At 42.2% G+C, this 16,904-nt stretch overlaps 1 protein-coding gene across 3 annotated transcripts in view; it reads left to right on the forward strand.

Annotated features, from left to right (window-relative positions):
- SENP7 (SUMO specific peptidase 7) overlaps nucleotides 1-16,904 on the forward strand; it is a 2,310,641-nt gene that overhangs the window by 244,549 nt on the left and 2,049,188 nt on the right. For 2 of the 3 annotated variants that reach the window (XM_044071598.1, XM_044071600.1), the window contains exon 3: nucleotides 42-194. The gene's annotated coding sequence lies outside the window, so the exon portion shown is untranslated. Of the gene's footprint in view, nucleotides 195-16,904 lie in introns of all 3 variants that reach the window. The other variant, XM_044071599.1, reaches the window with a different exon arrangement.

Below are 16,904 nucleotides of genomic sequence, written 5' to 3' on the forward strand. Positions count from 1 at the left end.
CATCTGTCTTTCTTTCATCTTTCTTTATTATGGAATTAAAGCTCAAAGAACTAAGAGATCATGTAGCAGCTTGGGATATAAAAGGAAGCCATATGCCTACTTCCATCAGTCCACACTAACATGAACATGTGCTGGTATATAAAGGGAAGGAGAGAAACCACCACCTTTTTAGTTTCAAGCACAAGAGATTTGAGGTAAGGTTAGATAATTCAAATGTTATAATTTACTGTTACAGTGATTATTTGGATACAGTCCAATTACTGAGGGCAAACTCAATGAAATCCCATTTTGTCAAGTTTGCTCTTCTTCTGTAGAAATGCCATCCCAGAGAAGTTTTATATTACTTGAGTTGGAGGGGGGAGGCAGAACTAGATCAAGGATCCATAGAAAACTGTTGGAAGTACTACAGCAGTGGGCAAACTCAGTGAAATGGGGTTTCAGTGAGTTTACTCTCAACATTTAAGACCAAATGTATTTCTAGAAGATGTGTTATGGTAAGTGTACTGACCTATAATTGTACTTCCTCGTTCTAAAAAAGCCGATCTCCAAGATCATTTGTTGTTACGAGTGCTTCAGTCTGTGTTTTATTGTAGCAATAGTGCCTTTGCTTAAAAGTAAATCAAGTAAAGAATGATGGCCGTTATTGTCCTAATCTAATTATCCTTACTTTATCTTACCTGTTGTCATGTTGCACTGCCATAGATTTTCATGCTCTAAGTCTTGGGATCGTACAGGAGATGTTGCATTTCACCTATTACAGGTTTCTGTACACTTTTGGTCCCTTAACACATGGTATCACTGTACTAGAGCAATGCTAGACTGTTGGCTGTGAGAGTGAGTCATATGGATGGTGTTCTCCTAAAGGATAACACATCAGTGTAGCGATGTTTCTTTTTCATGTGGGAGCTGGCTAGATGTTCATCATTAGATCACCGTTTCAGTATAGCTTACTAATGGGAAATATCCTGCCAAGGGTACCATACATTTGGCAAGGCATGGGCACCTTCCTCTTATACTGTACAGACCAAAGCACAATACTGCATGCTGGTACACAAGTTCCTCAGTCTGCCAGTCATATGGCTTGTACCAGATTCCATTTTTTATGAGCAGATAAGTGTGCTTGTTGTGAGCCCTTCTTGTTTCACTTCCTTTTTTGATTAAATTTGTATAATTTCTTGCCAGCTAAAAGAGCGAAATGAGACTGTGGTCAATGGACGTCCTGTAAGGATAGCCGTACTAAGAGCTTACTTTGTCTAGGATAGCCGTACTAAGAGCTTACTTTGTCTAGGTCCAGAACATAAGTTTGAGTACTATCTTTGTTAGTATTTCATCACTGAGACAATAAAAAAGATGTTCTTTGTAATCAGTGTTAAAGTATTAACTCTTGGAACATTTGTTGTGCAGAAGCCCATGGTCGTTCCAAATACAAGAACATTTCACCCCCCCCCCCCAGACATCTGACATTCTCAAAAGCTGACCTCAGAACATCAGTGGTATAAAGATTTGTCAGTTGTTGCCATCCTTAGGTCATTCTTGCCCATGGAACTGAAGTCTGAATGTTCCCCAGGTGGATCACAACCTGCGTTGAAGCCACTACTGACTGTAATTAGGAAAGAGCTGGGAGGGTGACTGGTAAGGTACCTAGCCCAACTCCAGGACACACAGAAAGAGGGTATGGAAAGAGGGAAAGAGTGTATTGCTACTCTGATCTACTCCATCACATACAGTTATAGTAAGTTATCAACTCAAATATACTGTGCTCTTCATAGTCAGTGTTGCAGTGTTAAGTCTTGAGGTAGACTACCAAAAGTGCTTTATTGGGGTGGTTGGAGAGTAGACTGCACTAGGAAGACAATGCTTTTCAGGAATGCAAGCGGCAAACCCAGCTCAGGCGCTAGAAATGGCACCAATGTGGTAATGTTTATGAATGTATGAACTGAGGAAGTAGTGGCTTCCAGGATAGATTTGGTTGGAGTCCATTTCAGGAATACTGTGTTGGCTGCTTTTCTTGATATAATGTGCTCTTACTCTGTCAGGTATCTGTTTACCATGATATGTATAACAAAATGTGTTACAGTTAGCTGTCCATTTTGAGATGGAATGCTTCCCTACAGCTCTCCCCTTCTTTTCTTCTGCAGATATACAAAAGTTAATAAGGTTCGTTAGGAAATATAGTCCTGCAGAGGTAGAACCTTAGCTGTCTGTGTACATCCAGGGAGTGTAGAATTCTTTCCCCTTAGTTCTGGGGATTTTGTAAGAACACAGAGAGATGTATGGCCTGGTTCAAAGAGACTTCTGATACCACTTTTGGCATAAAGTAGGAGTTTGTTTTCAAGGTGACGCTGTTCATGTGAATTATGACAAAGGTTTCCCTACACATGAGGGCTTGTAGTTTTGAAATATTCTGGCTGAGGTGAGTGCCAGCAGTAGGGCAGATTTCCACACTAGTAGTTTAAGGGGTGCTGAGACTACTGGCTGAAAGGGTGGGAGGAGAGTCAGTTTTTCCATTATGTATATTCCAGGTCCCTTACAGGAGAAGGATCCCTGGGGGGGGGGGGGGTCTGAGATATTGATATCTTTCGGAAGCTATTTCATGTTAGGATGAATGTAGGCAGCTAGAGATAGCTAAAGTACACACATTTACACTTTAATAAGACAGGCCTTCTTTATACAAATGGGAGAGGTATTCCAGATCCTGTTCCAACTGTGCTTTGGTGGATAGAATACTATTTATTTTGCACCAAATAGAAAACCTTTTCCACTTTGCTAAATAATTTTTTTTCTGGTACTTTGTTTTCTAGCCTGTGTATGAATTGCAAGTATTTTCTCTAAAACTGATTGCCTGGATGGAATCAAGAGCCAATTAACCAAGCTGTCAGGTTGAGTACCCTCAAGTTAAGGTGTATAACAGACCTTTTTCTTTGGTTAGGAGTTCCATGGTTAGAAATAGTGTTCTGCTTCTCCCCTTGCTGAGGAGCAAGTAGAATTGGTGCTATCTGAGCAATCAGTATCACCTTTGGCCTGTCTTCCTTCAATTTCTGCTGTGCAGTACCCTAGGGTAAGGGGTAGTGGAGGGAAGGCATAAAGGAAAAGGTCTGTCTAGTTGAAGGAGAAACCATCTGTTCTCCACACTCCGCTCTGGGAGGAGGGGGCTTGTGGAACAGAACTTCTTGAGCTGCTGCTTTATTGTAGACACAAAAAGGTGTACTACTGGCACACCCCATAAGTGTGTTTAAGTGTTGACAAACTTCTCTCTTCAGCATCTTCAAAAACCATGTTCTAAGAAAGAGCTGCTTAAACTGTCTGCTAGAAGGTTGTCCTGCCCTAGAATGTGAGAGGATATAGAGAACAGGAGGAGGAGTTGTGCTACTTGCCATAGTTAATCTGCACATACAGTGCAAGTGAGCATTGTTTTTGATTTATCAAGTCACTGTTGCATTGTCTGTTAGTATCTTTATTGAAGGCTTTCGTGGCTAGAATGACTTTCATTGTCTGTTATGTTGATGTGCTGGGCTGCCAAGTGTCCATTCCTGTTCCTTGGACCTGAAGCTGGTTAAATTTCTCTGCCAAGCCCAGTCTGAGCTGTCCATTGTTAGTGTCTGATTTGCTGCAGATGGTAGAAAAATTTGTCTTGATAATTTCCTCCCACCAAAGGCGTGGGAGAAGAGGGAAGGGATTTTTCAAAGGTTTCTGGTGTTGGGACCAGCAGTTTTTTTAAGAACCACTGCAGCTTTCCTATGTGAAATTTTGCTGAGGGAGCCATCAGGAAACATGAAGCCTCTGGCACACCCAAATATCAGGGGATTTATTCATCCCCTGCTGGTAGATGCCCTCACTAGCCAATGTCAAGATGTTGGTGGTATAAAGTGTTGTTGGCCAGCACCATTTTCATTTCTCTTTCTTACGTTGTCAGTCTGATGCACCAGATTATGTGTGATCACATCATCAGTCTGTGTCTTGGTCTGAAGCTAGAAAGTTCAGTTTAGTACCTTGGTGGGGAACTCTGTTATTGATTTATTCTTTCTGTTGCTTAGCTCTTTAATACTTAAAGGTAAAAATAGTTTCACATGAGTGAAGCAAATCCTCACAAAGTCTTTCATTCCTACTGTTTTTTGTGTCTAGGCCTGGAGTACAGTGTACCAAACTGACAATTGTGTGCTCTCTTTAATGATAGAACTGTAAAGTATAGGGTCGAATCCCATAATCAATTTTTGGAGACGGGTAATGTTTGGCCTCAGCACATTATGGCATCTATCGTCCTGGAAAAGCGTTTGAAGGGGAGGGATATCAGGGGTTACCATGAGGTAGGATGGCCTTCAAGTCATCTCTCATGGACATTCCTTAAACGACACATAAACTCAAATCTAAGCAATCAGAGGTTTCAGTTGTTTGCTCAGAAATGGTCGTCTCTACTGGGTCAGTAATAAGACCACAGGCTGTTCTACTTCCCTATTTGTTTCCACTATTAGGACCCCTCAGGAGCAGCTTTGAGGCACATTGTCTGGTAAGATCGCTAAGGGGGTCCCCTGGCTGGTGATCTCTAAAGGACAGTGATTGAATACTGCATGTAATTGTTTGAGATGATGTCTCAGGTACCCTTATAGATGTACACTAGATGTCTTTTGTCTTATGTCTGCTGATAACTCCTAAAAAGAGAACGTGGAAAACCCACTGCTTAACCTCCCCACTTGATGCAGTCTCTCCCTCTGATCCACAAAGTTGTCTCAATGGCTTATTTTTCCTGGATGTAGTCACCAACTGGATTTATATCAGAGGATAAAGATAACTCTTTCTCCTCCCTTGCCCTTTTGAAGAATTGATACAGTTCTAAAAATGTTGCTGTACTTCCACTGGTAAACTGATTTCTCAAATGCAAAAAAAAAAAAAAAAGATACCACAACCTATTTAACATGGATATCCCAAAACATTTCTGTATTTCTTTTTTGCTTGATGCTTTACAAGACACCTTTTTATCTGCATGTTTAACCCCTGAGTCACAGCCACTATCTACTAAAAAGCCTAATAAGTTTTATTAAGTCCTGGCTTCACATATTTATACAAAATTCTTTCTTCAAACAGTGTTGTACTTTCAGTTGAATCTGAAAAAGCCTCAAAGCTTCTTCCAATCTTGGACTGTTATAAAGGCATTAGGACTATGGATAGTTACAGAAACTGTGCAGCTGTTCATTTCTTTCTTTTTGTGGTATAAACTACCAAAACCACATGACCAGATAGCTCTATTTTTGGCACACAAACAAAATAATTTCTGGTCTTCCTGATTCCGAAAACAAATCTACTTTTCAGTCCGTGTACAATTCTGCTACACAAATACCTAGGCATTAAATAATGTATGACTATGATGCTGCTGACGCATATTCCAGAGCAGCAGCTAGTGGTTCTGTTTTAAGAAGGTACTCTTGACTGCTCTTCCAATCCTTGCCAGATGATGTAAAGGCAAAGCCTATACCGTTTTGTACATGGACAACCTTTTTGGTCCAGCATCTTCTAAAATTTTCCAGAAATTGCAAGAAAGGGGGAAATCATTCAAGATTTTAAAGAGATTGATGTTCATCGTGTTACCCTGCTGCAGTCATCACACTAGGGTTATCCTGTCGTCAGGCGGTCCCGCAGTTGGCCAGATTTCCAAAGTCTTGGTCCGATGTCGGTTGCTGTCGCCTCATCCCTGACATCAGTGCGCCAGGGCTACATGTATTGCAACTGACGCCATTTTCTTCAGTCTTTCTTGCCGCGCGGTGCCCGAAGCAGAAGCATTTCGCAAGTGCCGGTCGGCCAACTCCTGAGATTTTCGAATTCGAGTTTCAGACCGAAGTCTTCTGTAAAGCTAAGTACCTCGTTGGGGAAACTTTTCTTGCCTCAGACCAATGTCAGAAAAAGTTAACAATTGTATTTCTTGTGGGAAGCAAATACCTCATAAGGATTTTCATTCTTATTGTATACCCTGCCTAGGCCCTGATCACGACGTCACTTCTTGTCGTTTTTGTGCTAGATTTAATAAACGCACTATTAAAACACGATTTGATTTCGCTCGACATTTTTTTGGCAGAAAATTCAATTATAACATGCCGTCGGAGCTACAGACTACCGGCGTGCACAAAAAACGCAGGAATAAGGATCGACAGCCGAGGCCTCAGTTGATCCGGTCTCTGGTTATCTGTGAGGCTCCGACGCAGCCTCTGACTACCGCAGTTGAGGAACCCGAGACCGCTATGGATATTTTGATGGAATGTACCAGGCCGACGCAGCCTTTTACTTCAGGCCCTACCGACGACTTACCTTCCAAGGATGCCAGTACTTCTGAAACACCTTCACTTTCTGAAGGCGTTTTCAGAAAGACAACTCTTACAGTCAAAACATTTTCAAAATCGAAGACTCCTTCCAAATCGAAAAAAAGCTTCACTTCAGTCTCCTGTTCAAGGCCCTTTGCCTAAGAAACAGATGCTTAAGATGGCTGAAGATCTGATTACTCTTATCATGGGTTCCCAGCCTCCTCCTGACGAAAGGCCTAGACAAGAGGAAGAATCTGATTCCTCTGAACAACTGTCTATTTCTTCGGATTCCTCTGAAGACCAAGACTATTCCTTCTCTCCTTATGAAGATTCTGATGCTGAGGACTCTATTCCCTCTGCTTCCCCTCCAGAAGATTACTCTTTTGGGGAAACTTTACACACTATGAGGGAGCATTTTCACTGGGAAGGTCAGGATTACTCTGATTCCAAGAAAAGGCTCAGAGTTTTTCTTTTACTCCCCCAACACAGACCTCTAGCCATCCCTCCTGTTCTGGACATTGTGGATGATGTTTATTTAGAATCCAGTTTCAACCCTGACTCTCTGCCTCCTGCCCCGGCCAAGCCTGACAGATATTACAGAGTACCTGATTCCCATAAATTCCTTTACAAAAGCCCAGTAGCTGACCCAGAGACTATCTTCCAGAGTCCCAAGGGGGCTAAGGCTTCCATGGCTAAAAATCCAATACCTTCTGAAAGGGATTCAAGAGCACTAGACAGATGGGGGAAAACGGTTTACACCTCAGCCACTTTAGCTATGAGAGCTCTAAACTGTCAATTTCATATGCTTAAGTATCAGCAATTTCTGATCTCTCAGTTAAAACAAAAGATAACAACTCTTCCTCAACAATCTGAATTGAAAGAAGTACAGGATTTGTTGCACGCCACCGAGCAGGTGGGCAAACATACCTTACAATGTGGGTTTGATTCCTTGGAGGCCTCCTGCAGAGCAACAGTCACTGGATCAGTTATACGTAGGCATGCCTGGTTAAAGGAGAAGAGTCTGCCTGAACATGTTAAAGCAAAACTACTAGATGCTCCCTTGCAGCAGGATGTTCTTTTTGGTGTTAAAGCAGAAGAAGTTTTAAAGGAAAGGGAGGATAAGGCAAAATCAATGCAGACAGTCAAAGATTTCTTACAGGTACTACCCCCTCGCTTCAGCAGAAACTGGCCAACCAAAAATTGGTCCTTTCCAGCCACTGACAGGCCTCAGAGGGGTAAATACAGGCACCCAAGGGACAGAGGACAACCACAAGCTCAGTATAAACCTCGCCAATGGACCACTCCAACCCAGAAGGGAGGAGAAGACAGGTCTCAAGCCACCAGAAGGCAAACTCAATGACTTGCACCTCAACTGACCAAACAAAGCTCTTTTGTCAGCCCCCCTGGGGGGAAAACTAGCATTATTTGTAGACAACTGGCACATGGTCACAAAGGACAAATGGGTCCTGGACATAATTTTACGAGGATACAGATTCCACTTCCACACCTTGCCAATAAAAAGAGGAATGCCAAACCTGCCACAAAATCAAAGGGCAGAGGCTCAAAAACAAATTACAACTCTCATGGCCATGAGAGCCATTCAAAGGGTACCAACTCAAGAGCAAGGCCAAGGATTTTACTCAAGACTATTCCTAGTACCCGGGAAGGAAAATGCTTGGAGAGCAATTCTGGACCTTTCAATTCTAAACACTTACAAGTTCCCAAATTCAAGATGCTAACACTACAGCAGCTACTTCCCATGTTGGGCAAGGAAGCATGGCTGGTAACGTTGGACCTCAAGGAGGCATACCAGCATGTCCCTATCAGACAAAGTTGCAGAAGGTACCTCCGTTTCATTGCAGGTTCAACCCATTATCAATTTTCTGCACTGCCCTTTGGCTTATCTACTGCGCTGAGAGTATTCACAAAATACCTGGCACCAGTAATTGCATACTGCAGACAAAGAGGAATTCAAATATATCCATACCTGGACAACTGTCTCATCCAAGCAGAAAGAAAAGACATTCTCATACAACATCTGGCTTTTGTGAAGCATCTACTAAATTGCCCGGGGTACACAGTAAACGAAAAGAAGTCAAAACTAGTACCCTCACAAAAAATGACATTCCTGGGTGCCAGCTTGGACACAACGGCCCAGAAGGCTTATCTTACACCAGACAAGCAGTTACAACTGACTCAATATGTCAAGACAGTGGCAACAAAGACCCAATTAACTGCAAGAAAAATTCTGCAGGTTTTGGGTTTCATGGCATCTTGCATTCTGATAATACCATTTGCGAAACTGCATATGAGGAAATTACAATGGTACCTAAAAAAGCGTATGGTTTCAACACAGCCACAGCTTGGACACAGTGATATCTCTCATTCCCTGCCTTCAACAGGAATTTCTCTGGTGGGCACAGGCATGTCACCTCAACAAGGGTCAGCCTTTCACCTTGCCCCCACCCAGGCAAACTATCACAACAGATGCTTCAGACTACGCCTGGGGGGCTCACATGGCAGGGAAATGCATTCAAGGCCTATGGACTGCAGAACAAAGAAAACTGCACATAAACCAAAAAGAGATGCTAGCTGTACATAAAGCTCTGACAGCCTTCAAGGATCTACTACAGCCTGGACAACTGGCAATAAAGATGGACAAAACCACAGTAATGTGGTACATAAACAAACAAGGGGGCACACATTCCTACCCTCTTTGCAGGCAAGCAATGATCTTATGGAACACAGCTCTGACCTACCAAGTCCAGTTACAAGCTCACTTCCTGCCAGGACAGAAAAACACATTGGCAGATGACCTAAGCAGAAACATCAAAGATCCCCACGAGTGGAAGCTAGACCCACAAATATTTGCAATGATAACTCAAAGATGGGGCCTACCAAATATAGACCTGTTTGCCAGTCCTCAAAACTACCAGCTGACAAAATTTTTGTACAAAGACATTCCACCAACAAGCATGGAAAGTGGATGCTCTCTCCTTCAGTTGGAAAAACCTGACCGCATATGCCTTTCCTCCATTACCTCTTCTCACAAAGGTTCTTTTGAAGGTCAAAAAGGAGAAACCTTAAATGATTCTCATAGCTCCAGACTGGCCTCGCCAGCACTGGTACCCACTATTGAAGAATATGGCTCACAACCCACCATGGATATTGCCTCAAATACCTCATTTGCTCACACAGCAAGACAAGCAGATTCTGCACAGCCAGATCAAAACCTTAAACCTGGCGGCATGGCAAATCAATTAAGTAGCCAACCAGCCCTTCTTTCTCAAGCAGTACTGGATGTTATTCTAGAAGCCAGGAGGCCAAGCACCAGGAAGGCTTACTCAGATAAATGGAAAAGGTTTTCTGCTTGGAACCAAGCTAAAGGCCTAGATGCAACTCATCCTCATATGCCTCACATTCTGCAGTGTTTAGCTGAGATGTTGCATAAAGGACTTTCCTTCTCCTCTATTAAAATCCATGCTTCAGCTATTTCAGCTCACTACGTCACAAATCCACCTTTATTTTCAAATCCACTTCTAAGGCAGTTCCTCAGAGGGGCAAAAACATTAGACCACCTAGAAGAGCTCCTACTCCTACATGGGATCTCAACTTTGTTCTGGAAAAACTAACATTGCCTCCCTTTGAACCAGCGTTTTCTGCAGACATTCATTTCCTGTCTTGGAAGACTGCCTTGCTCCTGGCAATAACTTCTGCTAGGAGAGTTTCAGAATTACAGGCACTTATGGCAGTGGAGCCTTTCCTCATTTTTCATCAAGACATAGTTTCTCTACGAACTAATCCTTCCTTCATGCCTAAGGTAGTTTCCAGCGTAGCTTTAAATCAAACCATCCATCTACCCACTTTCTTCCCCAATCCACAGAACAAAGGTGAGAGACTCCTACATTCCTTGGACATTCACAGGCAGCTTCAATATTACTTGGATAAAACTAAGGCTTTCAGAAAAACTGACCAGCTCTTTGTTTCCTATGCTACAGCTTCTCAAGGAAAGGCCATTTCCAAGCAAACCATTTCTAAATGGATAGGCCATTGCATTCGATTCTGCTATACCCATCATGGGAAACCAGTTCCTCCTACCATTAGGTCCCACTCTACCAGGGCAACAGCTACCTCTACAGCCTTTCTCAGGGGGTTCCTACTAAGGAAATTTTAGAAGCTGCAACTTGGAGTTCTGTACACACCTTCACCAAACACGATCACTTACCTCTTTATTCTAAGTCCAGGGCAGGCTTTGCCACTGCAGTTCTGCAGGGGCTCATTGCCTCCTCTAACCTTCTATAATGCCTCCACCCTTCCTTAGCTTTGGGACTCAACCCAAGTGTGATGACTGCAGCAGGGTAACACGATGAACATAGTACAGTTTTGTACCTACTATAAATGTAGATGTTCGAGTGTTCACCCTGCTGCAGTCCAGGTTACCCTCCCTCCAACCCCTCTGATTTACTGGCTAAACCTCTGCTATGCCTTACTGATGTATTTGCTTATAGCTTAAGAGGTTTTGTGTCTGTACAGTGTTCTCACTTTTTGGTACTGATTTGGATCACCTTTTTGGGGGCACCTGACATCTGGGGCAAGAAAAACTGAAGAAAATGGCGTCGGTTGCAATATATGTACCCCTGGCACACTGACGTCAGGGATGAGGCGACAGCAACCGACGTCGGACCAAGACTTTGGAAATCTGGCCGACTGCGGGACCGCCTGACGACAGGATAACCTTAGTGTGATGACTGCAGCAGGGTGAACACTCGAACATGTACATTTATGGTAGGTACAAAACTGTACTTTCTCACCCCTGTGTCAGAATTCCAGAGAAATTCTCCTTCTAAGGCTGGTCCCTTCTACAAAAAGCAACAGCTAAAAAGGAAGAAATCCCCTAAGAAAAAAAAAGACAGGAAAAATCTAAGACTTTAAAGGACCAGAAGGATCCTTTAGTAATAAAAGCTGTTGTTATAACTACCATCTTCCCCACCCTTTACTTTCTACCTTGGTCACCCCCCTCACATACTTTCTGGAAGACTCCATCAGTGCCTTCCTCTTTGGAACAAGATAACATCAGAGATCTTGGTTCTTAGTGTTATCCAGAATGGTTTCAAACTCACATGGAACATTCCTGTAGTCCCATCAGGAATTCCCCAAGTACCTCAAATTACAAACTACTTTTTTTTCCCAGTATTTTAACAGCTGTTCCATCAAGAGACTGTAGAATCTGTCTCCCCTCACCAGAAAGGACAAGGGTTTTATAACCCCCCATTTTAGACTAATGTATCCTAAACACTTAACATCTTGAATTTTGGGATTCTGGGGTCTCTCTCTCTAATGTTTACTTTCTATGATTCTTTTCTTAAGCTTATTTAGTTACCATGGATTTAAAGGATACCTGTCTTCACATTCTTATTTACTCAGATCACAAGAAAATTCTTAAGATTTTATGCTTTGCCATTTAGCTTTCACTTTTTTGCTTTGCACTTTGATCCATCTACAACTCCAAAAGTTTTCAGAAAATATCTGGCCCCTCTGTCTGCAGACTCCATGGTTTCCATATCTACCCTTATTTGGATGATGTTTTAATTCAGTCTAGGTCTTGGGGGGGGGGGGGGGGTTGCAAGACCTTTAGTTCACCGTAGACCTGTTTCTTTTTTTTTGCATAGTTTTTAATCAAAATCTGAAGAAATCCACCATGTGACCTTCTCTGAATCTAGTTTTTCTTTGATATCAGCTGGACACTTCCGACATGATGGCTGCTCTCCCTCTGGAAAAAATCCAGTTTCTGACTTTTTTCTTCAAATCCTTTACTGTTGAAATGACCTCTGCAAAAGAGCTTCTGTGAGCACTTTGGTTCATGGCATCAATAATACAGATGATTCTATTTACCAGGCTCCACATGAGGAAGATGCAGTGATACCTCAAATTAATTTGGCCACAGCACAGCCACCCTGTGAACTTACCAGTAGCTGTCTTGCCTTTTGTAAAGAAAGAGTTCCATTGTTGGATCAACCAGATAATCTTCAACCCAGGAGTGCTTTTTCTGGTCCCTGCTTCCCATCAAAAAGTGTTTACCAATCTTTCAGACCTGGCTTGGGAAGGCTTTTCAATGTGCATGAAAGCTCAAGGATTGTGGTCAAGGCAAGACAGGCACTAACACACACACATGAAAGAAATTAAAGCTTTTATCTTTGCTGTACAGACCTTTCATCACTCCTGTTTTCCAGGAACCTTATAAGACTTGGCTCAGTGATGTGTTGTATCAACGCATGGGGAAGAGGGATTGGGATTCTACTGTCTCTGCAGGATAGCCTAGCTGTGTTGGGTTGGGATGTTGCTGTTCACTGCAGTATTTTTCTAAAGGCAACTTACATGTCATCAGAGATAAAACTCAGTGTCAGATTATCTGAGCAGATCTAAGGCAGATACTCATGAATGGATGCTAAACAGAGAGGTTTTCCTGCAGACTGACCATCATTGGGGAGCTCTCCAAATATATATATTTTTTCCTCCGATCAGAACAGACAACTCAGACTGTTCCATTCCAGAATTCCATACAGGGAAGAATGGAAAACAGATGTTTTATCAGTGTCATGGTAAGAGAAATTCCTGTATGCTGATTCTTCCTTTACCATCATTACAGACATCCTTCTGAAGATAAGAAGGATCTCTGGGATCCAAATGAAGAGATGATAAAATCAGCAAGCAAAGGAGAGTAGTATTGCTGGAAGTGAATTCATCCTCAAATATTTGTGAGTACTTTCTTGAAGTGGACCCTGTTTTTGCAAAATCTCGTCAAGATGGCACAGATATATAGACTGTATTTTGTATAGCATATATCATGAGCAGAAGTAGGTTAAAAAAAATGAAAAAGACAGCAGGGTACACAAGTCCCAGGATAAAAAGTACCCAATCCTGGTAGGCGCACTGGTACCGAGACTGGAAATAAATGACAGTGTAGAATCGTCAAGACATGGAAACATTCCTGCAATGGGGTTAGTGGAGGCTCAGAGAAGACGCCGCCCTGTTGTAGAATGAAGCAGTAGTTCACAAAAAACACAAAAGATGACAGGCCAAAAAAGAGCCTTAAAGATGATTGAGTGTGGACTATTGAGAATAAGAAAGAAATTATGTATTGTTACTGTTATACAAGAAGTCCAGAATTTCCGGATAGAACATATACATAAAGGTTATGAGAGAAATTAGAGGAAAAAAAAAATACTTGCACAAGAAAAATTATCAAAAGCTTCACACATTTGTGTTCATTAATACAACAGATTCTTGAAAAGCATTATGTAGACCAAGAAATCTTGGGCCATTTGGAAAAAGAAGCGACTGAGGAAGTACAAAAATATAAAGGACAAAATACAGAGGTTTTGGAAGGTAGAAAAAGAAACATAGACGTGAGAAAGAAAGAGACGTCTGATATGGTGCAATATTTATGCAAAGGAGAAAGCCAAATTAATCAGTACAAAAAAGGCAGCCCCAAAGATTTTCAAAGAGAAATACAAGCAAGGTACCCAGATATGGAAAAATTCACAATACAAAAATTAAGGTCACAAAGGGGGAATGTAGAACATAAGATTAGTAACGCAGAAGTTAAATGGATAGAAGCTGTAAAGTGAAGGATTTAGTGTAGAAAGAGTAACACAGGGTGTGTCACAGCATGATGGAACACGGAGTCCCCCGAGTAAGGAGAAACAGAAGTATGGACATGGGAAAGAAAAAAAAGATTTAATATGGGCCAATATTTATAAAAAAGAGAAAGCAAAACTAATTAATACAAAAAAGCAGCACCAAAGATACTTGAAGAGAAATATACGCAAAGGCATCTGGATATGGAAAATTTTACAGTAGAAAAAATAAGAACATAAAGGGGGGAATTAGAAAGGAGGATTGGTAATGGGGAAGTTAGACAGAAACTGAAGTTATGGATTACCTGCAAAGTGAAGAATTTAATATAGAAAATCCAACTCTGGAAACATCACACCATGATAGAAGAATGAGTCTTCAAATTAAGGTGAAACCAATGGAGTGGGAACCTAGGCATAGGCAAGAAACAGACTATGACGCTTCAGATCAGGTTTCCATTTCCTCTGACTCCTCTTCTGTACTGGAATACTCTCTTCCTCCCTATGAGGATTCCTTCAGCCTCTCCTCCTGAGGATTATTCTTTTGGGGAAACCCTGCATACCATGAGGGAGCACTTCCACTGGGAGAACCAAGATTACTCAGAATCAAAGAAAAGGCTTAGAGATTTTCTTTTACTTCCTCAGCACAGGCCTCTTGCTGTTCCCCCTGTGCTAGACATTGTAGATAATGTATTTTCAGAGTCCGGCCTTTCTCCAGACTCCTTACCTCCAGCTCCTGTTAAACCAGACAGATACTACAGGGTTCCAGATTCACATAAATTTCTTTATAAAAACCCTGCTGCTGACCCAGAAACTATTTCTCAGGGTCCCAAAGGGGTTAAGGCTGCTACTGCAAAAAAACCCTATCCCTTCTGACAGGGATTCAAGGGCACTAGACAGATGGGGGAAAAAGGTTTACACTTCTGTTACTTTGGCTGTGAGGGCTTTAAATTGTCAATTTCTTATGATTAAATATCAGCAATACTTAATGTCACTGTTAAAACAGAAAATGTTGGCCAATTCTGATTGTGCAGAAAATAAGGAAATGCAGGATTTATTGCATGCAACTGAACAAGTGGGAAAGCATACATTGCAATGTGGTTTTGATTCTCTGGAGGCCTCCTGCAGGGCCGCAGTTACGAGTTCTGTCATTAGGAGTCATGCTTGGTTAAAGGAACAAAATCTGCCTGATCATGTTAAAGCAAAATTATTAGATGCTCCATTACAGCATGATACTTTATTTGGTGTTAACGCAGAGGAGGTTTTGAAGAAAATGGAGGACAAAGCGAAATATATGCAAACAGTAAAGGATTTTTTACAGGTTCAGCCAACAAAACTTAGCAGGAACTGGCCTACAAAGAATTGGTCCTTTCCAGTGTCGGACAGGCCACAAAGAGGCAGATACAGACGTCCCAGAGGCAGATCCCAGCCCCAGGGCTCATAGAGGCCTAAACAGTGGGGCGCTTCTACCTCCAAAAGTGGAGAAGACAAAGTACAGACATACAGGAAGCAGTCCCAATGACTTGCCTCTGCCAGCACCAAGCACTTATCTTCTTGCAGCCCCCTTGGGGGAAAACTAGCACTTTTCTCTTATAATTGGCACATGATCACCCAGGACAAATGGGTATTGAATATAGTGTCCCAGGGCTACAGGTTCCACTTTCACACCCTTCCAAAGGCAAAAGGTATGCCAAACCTGCCACACAATCAATGGACAGAGGCACAAAAACAAGTTTTGTCCTTTATGAACATGAAGGCCATTCAGCAAGTACCACAGCAAGAGCAGGGACAAGGATTTTACTCAAGACTTTTCTTGGTACCTAGAAAGGACAAAGCCTGGAGACCAATACTGGACCTGTCTATTCTAAACACATTTCTGGACGTTCCAAAATTCAAAATGTTAACTCTGCAGCAGCTTCTGCCCATGCTGGGCAAGAAGGCTTGGCTTGTAACTTTGGACCTAAAAGAGGCATAGCTGCATATACCAATCAGACAATCTTGCAGAAGATACCTCAGATTCATAGCTGGCTCAATGCACTACCAATTCTCCGCACTGCCCTTTGGCTTATCTACTGCTCCCAGGGTCTTCACAAAATGCCTGGCACTAGTAATTGCATTTTGCAGACAAAGAGGAATTCAAATATTACTTGAATGTCTGCCTTATACAAGCAGAGAACAAAGACACTCTACTAAAGCATCTGGCGTTCGAAAAAAGATTATTAATTTGCCTAGGGTACACAGTAAACAAAAAGAAATCAAAACTAGTACCCTCTCAAGAGATAATATTTCTGGGTGCAAGCTTAAATACAACTGCCTAGATGGCTTGTCTCACGCCAGACAAAGGCAACTAACTTCTTACTTCAAAATGTTGGCAACAAAGACCCAGTTATCTGCAAGAAAAATTCTGCAGGCTTTGGGCTTCATGGCATCCTGCATTCTGCTAATTCCATATGCCAGACTGCATATGAGGAAACTTCAATGGTACCTAAAAAGTGTCTGGACTCAACATTGTCAAAGCCTGGAAGCATTAATTACCCTCATTCCTTGCCTGCAACAGGAGTTTCGATGGTGGGCACATGCCCGTCACCTCAACAAGGGACAGCCATTCACTCTACCCACAGCCAGGCAGTCAGTAACAACAGATGCATCAGATTATGCCTGGGGAGCACACATGGCAGGAAAATGTATTCAGGGCACATGGTCCACAAGCCAAATGTATCTACATATCAATCAAAAAGAGATGCTAGCTGTTCAGAATACCCTGACAGCTTTCAAGGATCTACTCCATCCAGGACAACTACTGATAAGGACGGACAATACTACAGTCATGTGGTACATAAACAAGCAGGGAGGCACACATTCCTACCCCCTCTGCAGACAAGCCATGACTTTGTGGGACACAGCATTGACTTGTCAAGTTCACCTGCAAGCACAATTCCTGCCTGGAAAGAACAATACTCTGGCAGACGAACTAAGCAGAAAC

The sequence above is a fragment of the Protopterus annectens genome, chromosome 5.part0 (assembly GCF_019279795.1).
Source record: "Protopterus annectens isolate FY-2018-M chromosome 5.part0, PAN1.0, whole genome shotgun sequence".
Classification (NCBI taxonomy): Eukaryota; Metazoa; Chordata; order Ceratodontiformes; family Protopteridae; genus Protopterus; species Protopterus annectens.